General features: G+C 39.0%; 2 pseudogenes; one reads left to right on the plus strand and one right to left on the minus strand.

The window, feature by feature from the left end:
* Nucleotides 1-1,940: 1,940 nt before the first annotated feature.
* Nucleotides 1,941-2,059, minus strand: LOC122817476 (annotated as a pseudogene).
* A 3,139-nt stretch (nt 2,060-5,198) lies between these two features.
* LOC122817477 lies at nt 5,199-5,317 on the plus strand (annotated as a pseudogene).
* The last annotated feature ends 8,620 nt before the right edge of the window (nt 5,318-13,937 follow it).

Consider the following 13,937-nt stretch of genomic DNA (forward strand, 5'->3'; position numbering starts at 1 on the left):
TAATAAGAGATCTGCACCAGAAGTTTTATCTCACTCACCAGCAGGACTGAGACCATCAAGATGCAATCAGACCTGTACCTAAAACTTTCCCAGGCTACTTCAGCCTCCTCTCCTTTATTGATAATGCTCAGCATCATAGGATGACTGTCCAGATCTCCTGCAGCACACAAAGGCAGGGAATAAAAACAGACACCCCTTCCCTCCATAAAGAAGATACTGCCTTGTCTGAAGTGGGGAAAGAAGAGTAGTGATGGTGAAGTGGTAAAACTGCCCATTCAGATCAGCAGTTGCTGTAAGTATGTAATTAGTATCTGTCACTGGGACTTTCATGTCCATCATGAAAAGGACGGATTAACAAGCTAGACCTCTTAGGTGACTCTCATGAAAGAATGCCAAAATAATACTGGCCAAAAAGGAAGATCTGGAACTGGAAATCATTTTCCCGTTTGTTGTGCCTTGCAAAAGTGTTCAGTAATGCCCACATGGCAGCCACAAAAAAGAATTTGTGAAGATTTGTGAAACTGACTCTGCTACTGTAGGATGTGCATTCATAGACTCTTGTGGAGGTTTGTCAAATAATTCATAACAAATCTTTATGCATTGTGAAAGCCAAAGAGAATAATTTTATTTGGAAAGTCTGGAACCTAATTTCTTGGAGGGAAGAGAAATGATAAGTTGTGTCAGTCTTTATGGATTTGTTTCTGCAAACAAAATCTATGTTGTCTCTATACATTCAAGCATTGAAGCAGGCACTCCATGCAATTAGGATAATTAAAGAAAAATACTGGAAAGTCAATCAAATGATTAATATTAGCTTCTGTGGTCAATTTGGCATAAAAGAAGGATTAGTCTTCATGGACACTTTGCCTTTGTGGAAAAAGAGATACAGAGGATTGGCAGAAAATGCTGTGAAACTGGAAATCTTTCTAGCAGAGGTAATAGCAACTAGGAGCAGGTTCAAAGGGAGGCAAGATAAGCTTCACAAGAACAAAGCATAGATTCCTAAGAGGACTTGACTGGGAACTGATGAAAGAAGCTGCCCCTTAGAAAGGTTTTGCAAACCTTGAACAAAATTAAGGAAAATGAGGTGACACCTTGGTGGAAATAAGATATAGCTGTCAGACGGACCTTAATAAAGGAAAAAGTAAGTCAAAAATCAGCAGCAAATGCTGCAACACTCTAGGAACATGATATGTAAATGGATCGAGCCCTCTGGTAATGGCTCAAAGAAAAATGGGTCTATTTTTTATAATAAATCTTCTTTGTCCCAAGCCCTAGGTCAAAGGTATGAATATGACTTACCCCTTCAGGGAATTAGTCTGTGTAAAGACTGAAACACACCACCACAGGCTACTAAAAATGACGCTCTTCAGAATAAAATAAAAACTTTAATTGTTGAGACTTAAAATGAGATGTAAAGCAATAAAACAAAGCCCTTTTTAATTTGTATATGATAAGTGCTCTCTGCTAAAAGCCTTCCTCAGATCATAAAAAATCAGGTTCCACAGGGTTGAGATAAATGAATGAAACACCAATCATGTGGCTACATCCAAGCCCTCACCTTTTTTCAAAGCAATGAGTTCACAGCCAATCAGAGACCTTGAATGAAACACACCTCCAAGTTCCCAAATAAAGACAATTTCCTTGAAGAAACAGCACATACCAGGGTAAGGCAGCCTTGTCAACACTAATCGATGATGTTACATCATTTCTTTCTTCCCCAGTAAATACTTTGGGTTTATATAACTACTTAGGGTTTATATAAATAATATCAGTACTTTTTAAATGAAATTTAACAAAAAATCTAGTAGCTCTAATTCCATTGCTGAGACAGTCATTAATTAATTTCTCTTGGTTCAAACTGTCAAGCAAAATAAAGGACATAAAGATATAGTGGAAATTGACTTCTTGTGCTGAGAAGAACAAACTCCATAGGGTTACTGGTTCAGCATCTGGTATTCACAGGCGGTCACCCATCCAAGTACTAACTAGGCCCAACCCTGCTTAGCTTCCAAGACCAGACAAGATCAGGCGCATTCAAGGTGGTATGGCTGTACAAGCATAATCTGCTTCTTTGTGAAATATTTATTTATTTATTTATTTACTTACTTAATTACTTACTTACTTACTTACATTTGTTGACCGGGAGTGTCCGACTGGATGTAGGTCCATTTTCAGTGAAGGCCCAGGGAGAAAAGCTCCACAGTTAAAATATACATACAGTAGTTACACTGGATTTATATAGCAATTAACAATTTGATCAACATAGCAATTAACAATTACAAACATAGTTACAGATGAAGAACATAGTACATCAGTAGACGACTAGAATCTTTATCATCTGCGAAGTACATAACAGACATTAACAATTGTTACAATAAGAAGTTCCTGATGTATAACAAGTAGTTAGGCTTATGAGCACCTGAGCTTGCTATAATCAAGGTAGTTAGTGGGGTGGAAAGAAAAGTAGTGGGTGGATGGGGTGGGTGATATTAGAGGGGGAGTTGTAAGGGCATAGCCAGCATGTTTTTAGGTGCACTTTTAGTGAAGTTTTGAAGTGGGTGCATGATGGTATGGAGGTAATTGTGGGTGGGAGGGAGTTCCATAATTTGGCTATGGCACAAGAGAATAGTGCTTCTCCAGCAGAGTAATTGGCTTTAGTGACCTACAAGTGATTTTTGTTGCTGGATCTTAGTGGTCTGGTGGTGCGATAAGGTTGGAGGAGATTCTGGAGGGATGGGACTTTTAGTGGATGGTTTACTAGTTTGTGGGTGAGTGTGAGTTGATACCATTGAAGGAGGTGAGGGAGTTCAAGCCAGCCCAGTTCAGCAAGTGAGAGACAGTGGTGACTATGGTAGGATGCCCCTGTGGCAAATTTGGCGATTTTGTTGTAGCAGGTTTCTAGCTTGTTTAGATCGCATTGCCTTAGGTTGGTATATATTGGAGAGGCATAAAGTAGGGTGGAGATAAGGTGGGAACTTGCTATTGAAATCTTTGCTGCTTTGGTGAAAAGTTGCTTATTTCTGTATAATGCTCCTAGTTTTTTGTGGACTTTTTTTATGGTCATGGATATGTGAATGTCAAATTTTAGTTTATTGTCTATTTCCACTCCTAGTAATTTGGTGTGTTCTGCTGGGAGTATAGTGGTGTTGTCTTTTGCTGTGATGTTAAAGTGAGAGTTGTTTTGAGTATGTTTGGTGGGTTGGAAGATGAATAGTTATAGTTTTGTTTGGGTTGAGTATTCATTGAGCATCGGATAACCAAGTTTCAACAAAGGAAAAGGCTTCCTGTGTGACTTTTTGAAGTTTGGGTAGGGATTGGGCTGAGCAGATGATGGCTGAGTCATCTGCATATTGTATGAATGTGCCATGTTTGGTGGACGAGGCTAGATTATTGGTGAAAATAGAGAAGAGTAGGGGTACAAGAATGGATCCTTGGGGAGCCCCTATAGAGACAGGTAGTTGGGGAAATATGTCATTCTAACATACTATGGATTGTTGGCGGTCAGACAGGTAACTCTGAAATCAGTTGGTGACTGATTGAGAGAAGGATAGGTTATTGAGGACAGAGATGAGTTGTTTGTGTGGGACCATGTCAAATACTTTAGATAGGTCTAGGAAAGTAGCAGAGGAGAGATAGCCATTGTTTTTATGCTGAAGGATAGTGTTAGTAAAGGAGAGTAAGGCAGTGATGGTGCTATGGTTTGGTCGGAAACCATGCTGAGTATTGGAAAGGAGGTTGTTAGTAAGGAGCTAGTCTGAGACCTGAGTGTGAATGCATCTCTCTAGTATTTTGGAGAGTGGAGAGAGAATAGCTATGGGGCGGTAATTGGTTAGTTCTGTGGAGGGGCCGCCTTTGTGGAGGGGAATTATATGTGATACTTTCCATAGTGTGGGAACATAACTTTCTGACAGAGATCGGTTAATCAAGATGGATACTGGGTAGGCTAGAGCATCAGCTGCCATTTGTTGGTATTCACTTGGGATGTTGTCTGCTGCTAATTTGGTGGGCTTAGAAAACTTAATAAAAGGAAAAGGACAACCCTATTTTTCTAACAGGAAACACATAGGTTGTCCAGTGACAGTTCCAAAGGACAGCAAACCCTTGGTCTCATGCTCACAAATAGCAATGATTCGAGGCACATATGTAACATTATCAAGAAGTTTTGGCCAGTGCTGACCCAAGATGAAACACTGAAAGAAATAGTGGGAGAGAGGCCAAAATTCATTTTTAAAAACAAAATTAATTTGAAAAGATTACTATGTACGAAAGATGGGTTCTCTAGAAAAGTTCTATTGATAAGAAAGGAACTTTTAAATGTGGCAGGTGTATAGCCTGCCCTGTGATAGATACCAACAATGTATTCAAACATCCCATTACGGGACTGGAATATCATTTTTCGTGCAGTGCTACCTATAATAGTAAACATGTTGTTTACTTAGCTACTTGTTTAAAGTGTTCTGCTTATTATGTAGGCAAAACCAACCAACAGTTCAAGGACAGAGTGTTGCACCATCTGAGAGATATCCAGCAAAAGGATCACAAAAACTCTTTGGCAAATCATGTCATTCAGCATCCCCTATATTCCTTCATGTTTAAAGCCATTGAGAGTGTCTTTGAAGGTCCTAGACATGGAGATGTAAGCAACAGAACTGAAATATGTGAGGTGAACTGGAGTATCAATCTCCAAGCAGATCGCCCTCCAGGACTGATTGCAGTTGTACCACTTAAATCGATTTTAAAGGCAAGGCGCATATCCATATGTTGACAAGTGCACCATGGACTCTGTAGTTGGTCTACTAACAAAGGAATGTGAAGTTTACCTTAACCTTAAAGAAAAGAATTTTCAATATAAGGATGTTGTACGGAGACAAGTGAAGTATTAAGCACTGAGAAGAAAAGAAAATCGCTTCGTTGATGGTGGTATTCTTTAAGTCCCTTTAGCAGTTGAAAGATGGTTCATGGCATAGAAAGTCTGTGTTGAGATAAACAACTAGTGACTTCACATTTGTCTTCATGTAATGGATTTTGAATAATTATGCCCTTTGGGAAGTTCTCACCAAGGGGAACTGATGACATCTCTATGTGCCTTTGCCATCAATAATGGGAAAATGAACAATGGAATAGCAACATGGGCTAATGGTACAAAAGCTGTTCTAGCTTGGTATGTATCTATTTCACAAAGAAGCAGATTTTGCTTGTACGGCCATACCACCTTGAATGTGCCCGATCTTGTCTGGTCTTGGAAGCTAAGCAGAGTTAGGTCTGGTTAGTATTTGAATGGGTGACCGCCTGTGAATACCAGATGCTGAACCAGTAACCCCATGGAGTTTGTCTTATCAGCAGAAGACGTCAATTTCCACTATGTCTTTATGTCCTTTATTTTGCTTGACATTTTGAACCAAGAGAAATTAATTAATAACTGACTCAGCAATGGAATTAGAACTACTAGATTTTTTGTTAAGTTCCATTTAAAAAGGACAGATGTTATTTATATACGCCCTAAGTAGTTATATAAACCTAAAGTATTTACTGGGGAAGAAAGAACTGAAGTAACATCAACATTGATTAGTGTTGACAAGGCTGCCTTAGTCTGGTATGTGCTGTTTCTTCAAGGAAATTGTCTTTATTTGCCAACATGGAGGTATGTTTCCTTCAAGGTCTCTGACTGGCTGTGAACTCATTGCTTTGAAAAAAGGTGTTGGCTTGGATTTAGCCATATGACTGGTGTTTCATTCATTTATCTTAGCCCTGTGGAACCTGATTCTTTATGATCTGAGAAAGGCTTTTAGCTGAAAGCGCTTATCATATATAAATCAACAAGGGGTTTGTTTTATTGCTTTACATTTCATTTTAAGTCGTAACAATTAAAGTTTTTATTTTATTCTGAAGAGCATAATTTTTGGTAGCCTGTGGTGGTGTGTTTCAGTTTTTACACAGACTTTTGCTTAGCTTTTGAAACCACCTTTGGCAGTCACAGGTCAGTTTCTCTTTCTTGCTTCTGTTGTTTTTGGATCCTTTAACTGCACATGGCTCAATTTAACACTGCAACAGAGACCTTGGAAAAAGGGAGAGCTTCTTTAAACTTTATTAGAAGCAGGAACACCACAGAGTGCCGAGGTGAGAATGTCAATCCACTATTGTGTTTGAATTTTGATACAGATACAATTTATTTTAACAATGAGACACCAGAGATAGAATACTTTGAAAATATATTTAAAGATGTAGAAAATGCAGCCTACTGCCTGAAAAGATTGCAGTGGTAGTGGTTCCATCTTGAAGCAGGTATGCACTACAGGGTGATTTCTAGGGGAATGAGAGTTAAATGCAGCTATGGAAATAGTCATCCAGAACTGATGGCAAAATGGCAAGCCATTAACCTAGAAACAAGCTTTAAGTATATAAGGTTGTTAATTGAATATTTCAAACCAGAAGAAGAGACTATAGCTAAGCACATTAAAACCAAACAATTGGAATTAGAACAGATTGGAACTGTCGGATGGCAGTCTAAGTAAGCTGGAGAAATTGAAGTTTAATTTGAATTTATATGACAGCAAATTAAAAGAATAAAAGATTTATAAGCTGTCTGGAGACATACAGGATTTTAAGCAAGGACATAGTTTTGAACGGTCGAAAGAAATAAGGACACATTTTACATCTAAACAATCTTCTAATAAAGCCAAGCTGCATCATCCAACCATTAAAGAAGCAGTGGCTGCAGCACAATCAACAGGAGTGCAGGATAGAAACAACAGTGATGAAACAGCAAATATACCATCTAGCTCTCTAAATGTTGAAGGAAACTTAACATTAATTATCGGAACAAATAATATAAATAGTCAAGAGTTTACAGAAACTGTCTTAGCCACAGGAACCAGACCTAAAGGGGCAGCCGCCCATCAACCCATAGTTCACAACTTACTGCTTTTTCTCAAGCAGAACTTGTACAGAAACCCCAGATCCATGAGCCAAGAAAGGAAAAGAAAAAAAAAAAAACAATTAATTAAGTAATAGCACACTAGTAATACATATATCTTGGCTGGAACTGAATAGAGACCAAATTCAGCTATTAAACAAAGGTCTCACATTTATACCATCATTGTGTCCGAACTTAAGTGAGTTGCATGAATGTTAGATTCTTCAGGAGAAATGTCACCCTGAAAAATATCTTTGTGAAACAACAATGAAAAAGAGCTAAGTCATATAAGAAACCCAATAATTTTGTACCAGTCAATCATCCAGCTGTAGATTTATTTATTTGGCTCTGTGAAAATGAAGTAGGAAGCTTGAGACAAGGAAGTGATTGTTTTAGACACGTCCATAATCTAACAGCACTTAAAAGACAGGCACTGAATGACCTAAGGAACAGAGAAGACATAGTGATTAAGCCAGCAGATAAGGGAGGAGCCATAGTTTTGATGGACTCCCCATGGTATCAGGATCGAATGAAAGAAATGCTGACTGATGCACAAACCTATATACAGATCAGCAAAAGTGATCTGAATAAAATGGTCTCAAGTGTGAAAGATGATCTCTTCAAGTTGCTGATGACTGGTCAGTTAACTAAGGAAATGCACAACTTTTTTGAAGTTACTAATCCAACTGTACCGACTATAAGTGGCTTGCTGAAGATCCATAAGGATAGACAAAATCCAGCACTTCACCCCATTGTGGCAGGTAGGGGATGGATTACAGAACCCCTATCCATATATGTTCAGGAACAATTGAAGAAACTGTTATCACAAGCTACCATGGTATTGAAGGACACAGGTAGGTTTTTTAGCACACTATACTCCATCATGAGCAGTGATGAAGACTACTCGGAAATGCTGTTGGTAACCATGGACATCACTAGCCTCTTCAGAGTTATTTTCAATACCTATGGGGTTGAAGTCATCAGGAATACAGTGGTTCCAAGAGATATAAATGTGAACATTGATCTTATATGTACACTTTTGGAACTTATTCTTGAAAACAATGTTTTTATCTATGGGAAGGAATACTTTCGGCAACGCTGGGGGGTAGCCATACCCCTTGTGCGAACAGTTATTCTGTGCGAACAGTTATTCGAACCTTGTATTAGCACAATGGGAGCAGTTCTTTCTGATAGAAATCCATGGAAAGAACACCTGATATTCTATGGATGTTTTGTGGACGACATCAGTTATATTGTGGAAAGGTGTTGATTCACAATTGATGCTATTCACAGATTATTTGAACCACTCCACTGGCTTTCTTAAGTTCACAGTTAATAGTTCCAAAGAAACAATTGATTTCTTAGATGTGTAGATAGAATTGGATCTGGCACCTGGCATAGAGACATCAATCTATAGGAAAGAAACATGGAGGAACCATTATTTACATAGGAACATTATGCATCCTGGACATGTTTTTAAGAATATAATGGAGAATCAAGCCACAAGCATCTCAAAACTGTGTACTAAAGACACAGATTATAAATGCAAAAAGGTTAAATTGGAGTGCCATTTAAAGGAGAGAGGTTATGGAACTAAAGACATCTCAATGAAAGCAGAATCAATAGAAAACTTAATAAAAGGAAAACGACAACCCTATTTTACTAACAGGAAACACAGAGGCCGTCCAGTGACAGTTCCGAAGGACAGCAAACCCTTTGTCTCATGCTCACACATAGCAACGATATGAGGCATACATGTAACAATGTCAAGAAATTTTGGCCAGTGCTGACCCAAGATGAAACAATGAAAGAAATAGTGGGAGAGAAGCCAAAATTCATTTTTAAAACAAAAAGAATTTGAAAAGGTTACTATGTACGAAAGATGGTTTCTCTAGAAAAAGTTCTATCAATAAGAAGGGACATTTTAAATGTGGCAGGTGTAAAGCCTGCCCTGTGATAGATACCAGCAATTTATTCAAACGTCCCATTATGGGACTGGAATATCATTTTTCATGCAGTGCTACCTGCAATAGTAAACATATTGTTTACTTAGCTACTTGTTTAAAGTGTTCTGCTTATTATGTAGACAAAACCAACCAACAATTCAAGGACAGAGTGTTGCACCATCTGAGAGATATCCAGCATAAGGATCAAAAAACTGCTTAGCAAATCATGTCATTCAGCATCCCCTACATTCCTCCATGTTTAAAGCCATTGATAGTGTCTTTGAAGGTCCTGGAGGTGGACATATAAGCAACAGGACTGAAATATGTGAGGTGAACTGGATTATCAATCTGCGAGCAGATCGTCCTCCAGGCCTGATTGCAGTTGTACCACTTAAACCGATTTTAAAGGTAAGGCGCATATCCATATGTTGACAAGTGCACCAAGGACTCTGTAGTTGGTCTACTAGCCAAGAATTGTGAAGTTTACCTTAACCTTAAAGAAATTAATTTCCAATATAGGGATGTTGTATGGAGACAAGTGAAATATTAAGCACTGAGTATCAAAGAAAATAGCTTCCTTGATGTTGGCATTCTTTAAGTCCCTTTAGCAGTTGAAAGATGGTTCATGGCATAGAAAGTCTGTGTTGAGATAAATAACTAGTGACTGCACATTTGTCTTTATGTAATGGATTTTGAATAATTATTCCCTTTGCGAAGTTCTTACCAAGAGGAACTGATGACATCTATATGTGCCTTTGCCAATAATAATGGGAAAATGAACAATGGAATAGCAACATGGGCGAATGGTACAAAAGCTGTTCTAGCTTGGTATGTATTTATTTCACAAAGAAGCAGATTCTGCTTGTACGGCCATACCACCTTGAATGCATCCAATCTCGTCTGGTCTTGGAAGCTGAGCAGGGCTGGGCCTGGTTAGTACTGGAATGGAAGACTGCCTGTAAATACTAGATGCTGAACCAATAACCCCATGGAGCTTTTTCTTATCAGTACAAGAAGTCAATTTCCACTATGTATCTATGTCCTTTATTTTGCTTGACAGTTTGAACCAAGAGAAATTAATTGACTGTCTCAGTAATGGAAATAGAACTACTAGATTTTTTTAAGTTTCATTTAAATAGGGCGGATGCTATTTATATAAGCCCTAAGTAGTTATATAAACCTAAAATGTGGGGAAGAAAGAACTGAAGTAACATCAACATTGATTAGTGTTGACAAGGCTGCCTTAGTCTGGTATGTGCTGTTTCTTCAAGGAAATTGTCTTTATTTAGCAACTTGGAGGTGTGTTTCCTTCAACGTTTCTGATTGGCTGTGAACTCATTGCTTTGAAAAAATGTGTTGGATTGGATTTAGCCACATGATTGGTGTTTCATTCATTTATCTTATCCCTGTGGAACTTGATTCTTTATGATCTGAGGAGGCTTTTTAGTCGAAAGCACTTATCATATACAAATCAAAAAGGGCTTTGTTTTATTGCTTTACATCTCATTTTAAGTCTTAACAACTAAAGTTTTTATTTTATTCTGAAGAGCATAATTTTTGGTAGCCTGTGGTGGTGTGTTTCAGTTTTTACACAGACTTTTGCTTAGTTTTTGAAACCACCTTTGACAGTCACAGGAGAGTTTCTCTTTCTTACTTCAGGGAATTAAGTTTCCCTACCCACCATGGGACTAGAGAAAACAAGCTTTTAATCTGAGTAAGAAGGCATCTGTATGAGGCTTGCCGGGCAGCTGAGAAAGGAGATTCCTAGAAGGTTTCAGATAAAAATGCATACCCAAGTGATAAAGGGGAACACACTTGTGAAGATGAAAAGGTTACTATTGGGACCACTTTGATCTTGTAGTATTTGGCCACCTCTAGAAACTTGGAAATAAGGGGAAATAGGGGAAAAATGTAAAGGTGTCCAGAGACCTTTGTGTTTAAATTACCTGTTTAACTGTTGTAGGCTACACACTCAAATGTGATAGCCATTTCTGTGCATTTAAAGTGTTTTTTTTTATTTATTTTATTTATTTATTTTATTTTATATTTGTTAACCGGGAGTGTCCGACTGGATACATGTCCATTTTCAGCGGAGGCCCGGGGAGAAAAGCTCCAAGTACATAACAGACATATGAACATTGTTAATGCAAAAAAAGGAAGATAGTTGAGTTCTAAATACAATATAAAGATACATCACATCTTGGGAAAAAAAAAACAACAGCAGCATATAAAAAAACATAGGTCAGTTACAAAGGCGAGGCGCCTTGTTAAAAAGCGGTTAAGGATAGTGAGGTAAGAGAAGGGTAAATGATAGTGGTTAATCAGGTTTGGAACAGGGACATTGCCAGAGAGTATTGAGATGGGGTTTAAGGGGTTTTTATTATATCTGCTTTATTTTCTGAAAAAAAAAAAAAAAAAAAAAAAAAAATACTTGTTTTCCCGCCTTTCTAAGCTAGTATAGTCCAGTTTTCAGGTTAGTGCTGAATTCAGGGCTGTGTTACAAGTTTCTGTGCTTGCCCATACTTTACTTGGATAGAAGGAAGTTTCTCTGTTCACTGTGAGAGAGGGAGCTTTGAGCAGCCTATCTGTCCCTGGAGGAGAAGGTTTCAGCCCAGAAATTAGTAGTGTATTGGCCATTTTGGGCTAATTCCTCTTTAATTTCCCTGCTATAAAACCTGCATTTACAAGGTTTTTGTGCTAGTATACAGCTCAGCAAGCTCTTGCCTGGCGCCCTGCAGAGTTCTACAGCAGCAGAGAGACAAAAGAGAGACTTGGAGTGATTAAGTATCATTTTTCTGCATTTTCTTGCTGCCTTTAGCTAATTCCGCCTAAAACGCTAATTTTCTAGAGTTTCCGTGATTTAAAAAGCTTGTTTCAGCTACATATTGTACTTATTTTACTGCCTGCACTTTAACAAAGTTGTTTTTGTGTTCAAATTATCTGTTTAACTGTTGTAGGCTACACATTCATGTGATAGCCATTTCTGTGCATTTAAAGTCTTTTTTTGATTGTATCTGTTTTATTTTCTGAAAACAAAAACTTGTTTTCCCTCCTTTCTAAGCTAGTATAGTCCTGTTTTTAGGTTATTGCTGAATTCAGGGCCGTGTTTTAAGTTTCTGTGTTTCCCCATACCCTACTTGGATAGAAGGAAGTTTGTCTGTTCATTTGTGAGAGAGAGGAGCTTTGAGCAGCCTACCTGTCCCTGTTAGAGTTGTTTCTGCCCAGAAATTAGTAGTTTGTTGGCCATTTTGGGCTAATTTCGATCTCTTTTATTTCCGTGCTATAAAACCAGCATTTGGGCAGCGCCGGTTAGCTAGAGTATAACTATTCCTGGCTCCACAAAGTCTACTCTTCAATTTTTCCCTTGGAACTAGACTAACTTTCAACTTAAGCACTCAAACCATTCATTTTTATTCTCATCCCAGCACTTGCTCAAAACTCATAGCAAGCACTAATAAACCTTAGCACTAGACCCCCCTATACTATAGAGAAGGACAAGGCTCTCTATTCGACCTTACCAGCCAATCAGTTAAACAGTTCACTGTACTTATCCAGGCATGTCCAAAGGGCAGTTTCAGGTGTACTCTCCGGTCCAACTAGTGAATCTGGGCATTTTGAGGCAATGTTACAATTGCCTCATGTACACAGACAACCCTCTCCTCCTTCCACCAAACACTAATACATGCGAGAGATGCAATTATACAGCCAAACTGGAGGCTAAGCTCTCTCAACCCAATACTGGACCAGGCAGTCAAGAGGAGAAGGGAATTACATGCATCACATCACCAGTCTCACATAGACCTATGAAACCAGCGCCGGCAAAAAACACACATAAATACACAAAAACTTACTCGGAGGCTCTTAATAAAAATCTGCAAAAGCAACAGAGACCTCCAAAGCAGACATCCAAGCAACCTCCACCCCCCAACACAAACCATGAAACACATACTTCACAAAACCAGTGTGCCACACAATCACAGCCCTTTAGGCAAAATAACATACCCAACACACTAGTAATAGGTGACTCTATAGTCAGGCACACTGACGTCCCACTCACTAGGCTGAACAAGGAGAAGGTTACTGTTAGCACCCTGTCAGGTGCCAGGATCCGCCACATAACACAAGCACTCAGGTCACTCCAGAACAAGTACAAATATGATTCTGTCATTGTCCATGTTGGTGTGAATGACCTGAGCCGTACCTCCCTGGACTACATGAAAAGGGACATGAAGGAGCTCTCTGATCACGTAGCCCAGACCGGTATGACCCTGACCTTGAGTAGCATCCTGCTCTCACCAAGAATGATACCACAGTATAGAGAAAAAAATTATCAATTTCAACAATTGGCTAAGCTTCTGGTGTCATTCAAAGGGGATCCAGTGTCTTTCAGCCTGGGATGACACGCTCGACAAGCCACGCTGCTTTGCTAGACACAGCTTGCACCAGTCAACCTTAGGCTTTCGAATACTGGCCAAGGCTCTTGCCACCCCCATAGTGCCTTTTTTAGGCAAGGCTCAAAAGACAAACCCAACACCATAAATGGCACAAGTAACAAAAAACTGAGGGTAATGCTACTCAATGCCAGAAGTCTAAACCTCAAAATGCACACACTCGAGGCACCCCTCAGTATGGAGAAAATCGATATATGTGCAGTAACAGAAACCTGGTTTAAGGCTCCAGAGAGCACCCCAGCACTACCAGACTACAACTCATACTATACATTTCGGCCACAAAACCCAGACCGAAATACAAAAGGCGGGGGAGTATCCATATTCATCAAGGATACCCACACCTCCAGGTTAGTGGCACAGCATGATGCTTCAGAGATCATCCACATGCAACTAACAATGGGCAAAACTGCTATTCAAATTATAGCTTGCTACAGATCACCACCCATGTCCCAGGACCCCCACTCCACATTCCTTGAAACACTGGGAAACATAAAGGTCCTACCAAATACCCTGATATTGGGTGATTTCAATTACCCAAACATTAACTGGGAGAACTACTCAAGTACAAACTCATAAAGCCTGTCATTTCTGAAGATTGAAGTACTTAAGCTTCTCAAAGCCACT

This window comes from Protopterus annectens, chromosome 12.part0 (assembly GCF_019279795.1).
Source record: "Protopterus annectens isolate FY-2018-M chromosome 12.part0, PAN1.0, whole genome shotgun sequence".
Classification (NCBI taxonomy): domain Eukaryota; kingdom Metazoa; phylum Chordata; order Ceratodontiformes; family Protopteridae; genus Protopterus; species Protopterus annectens.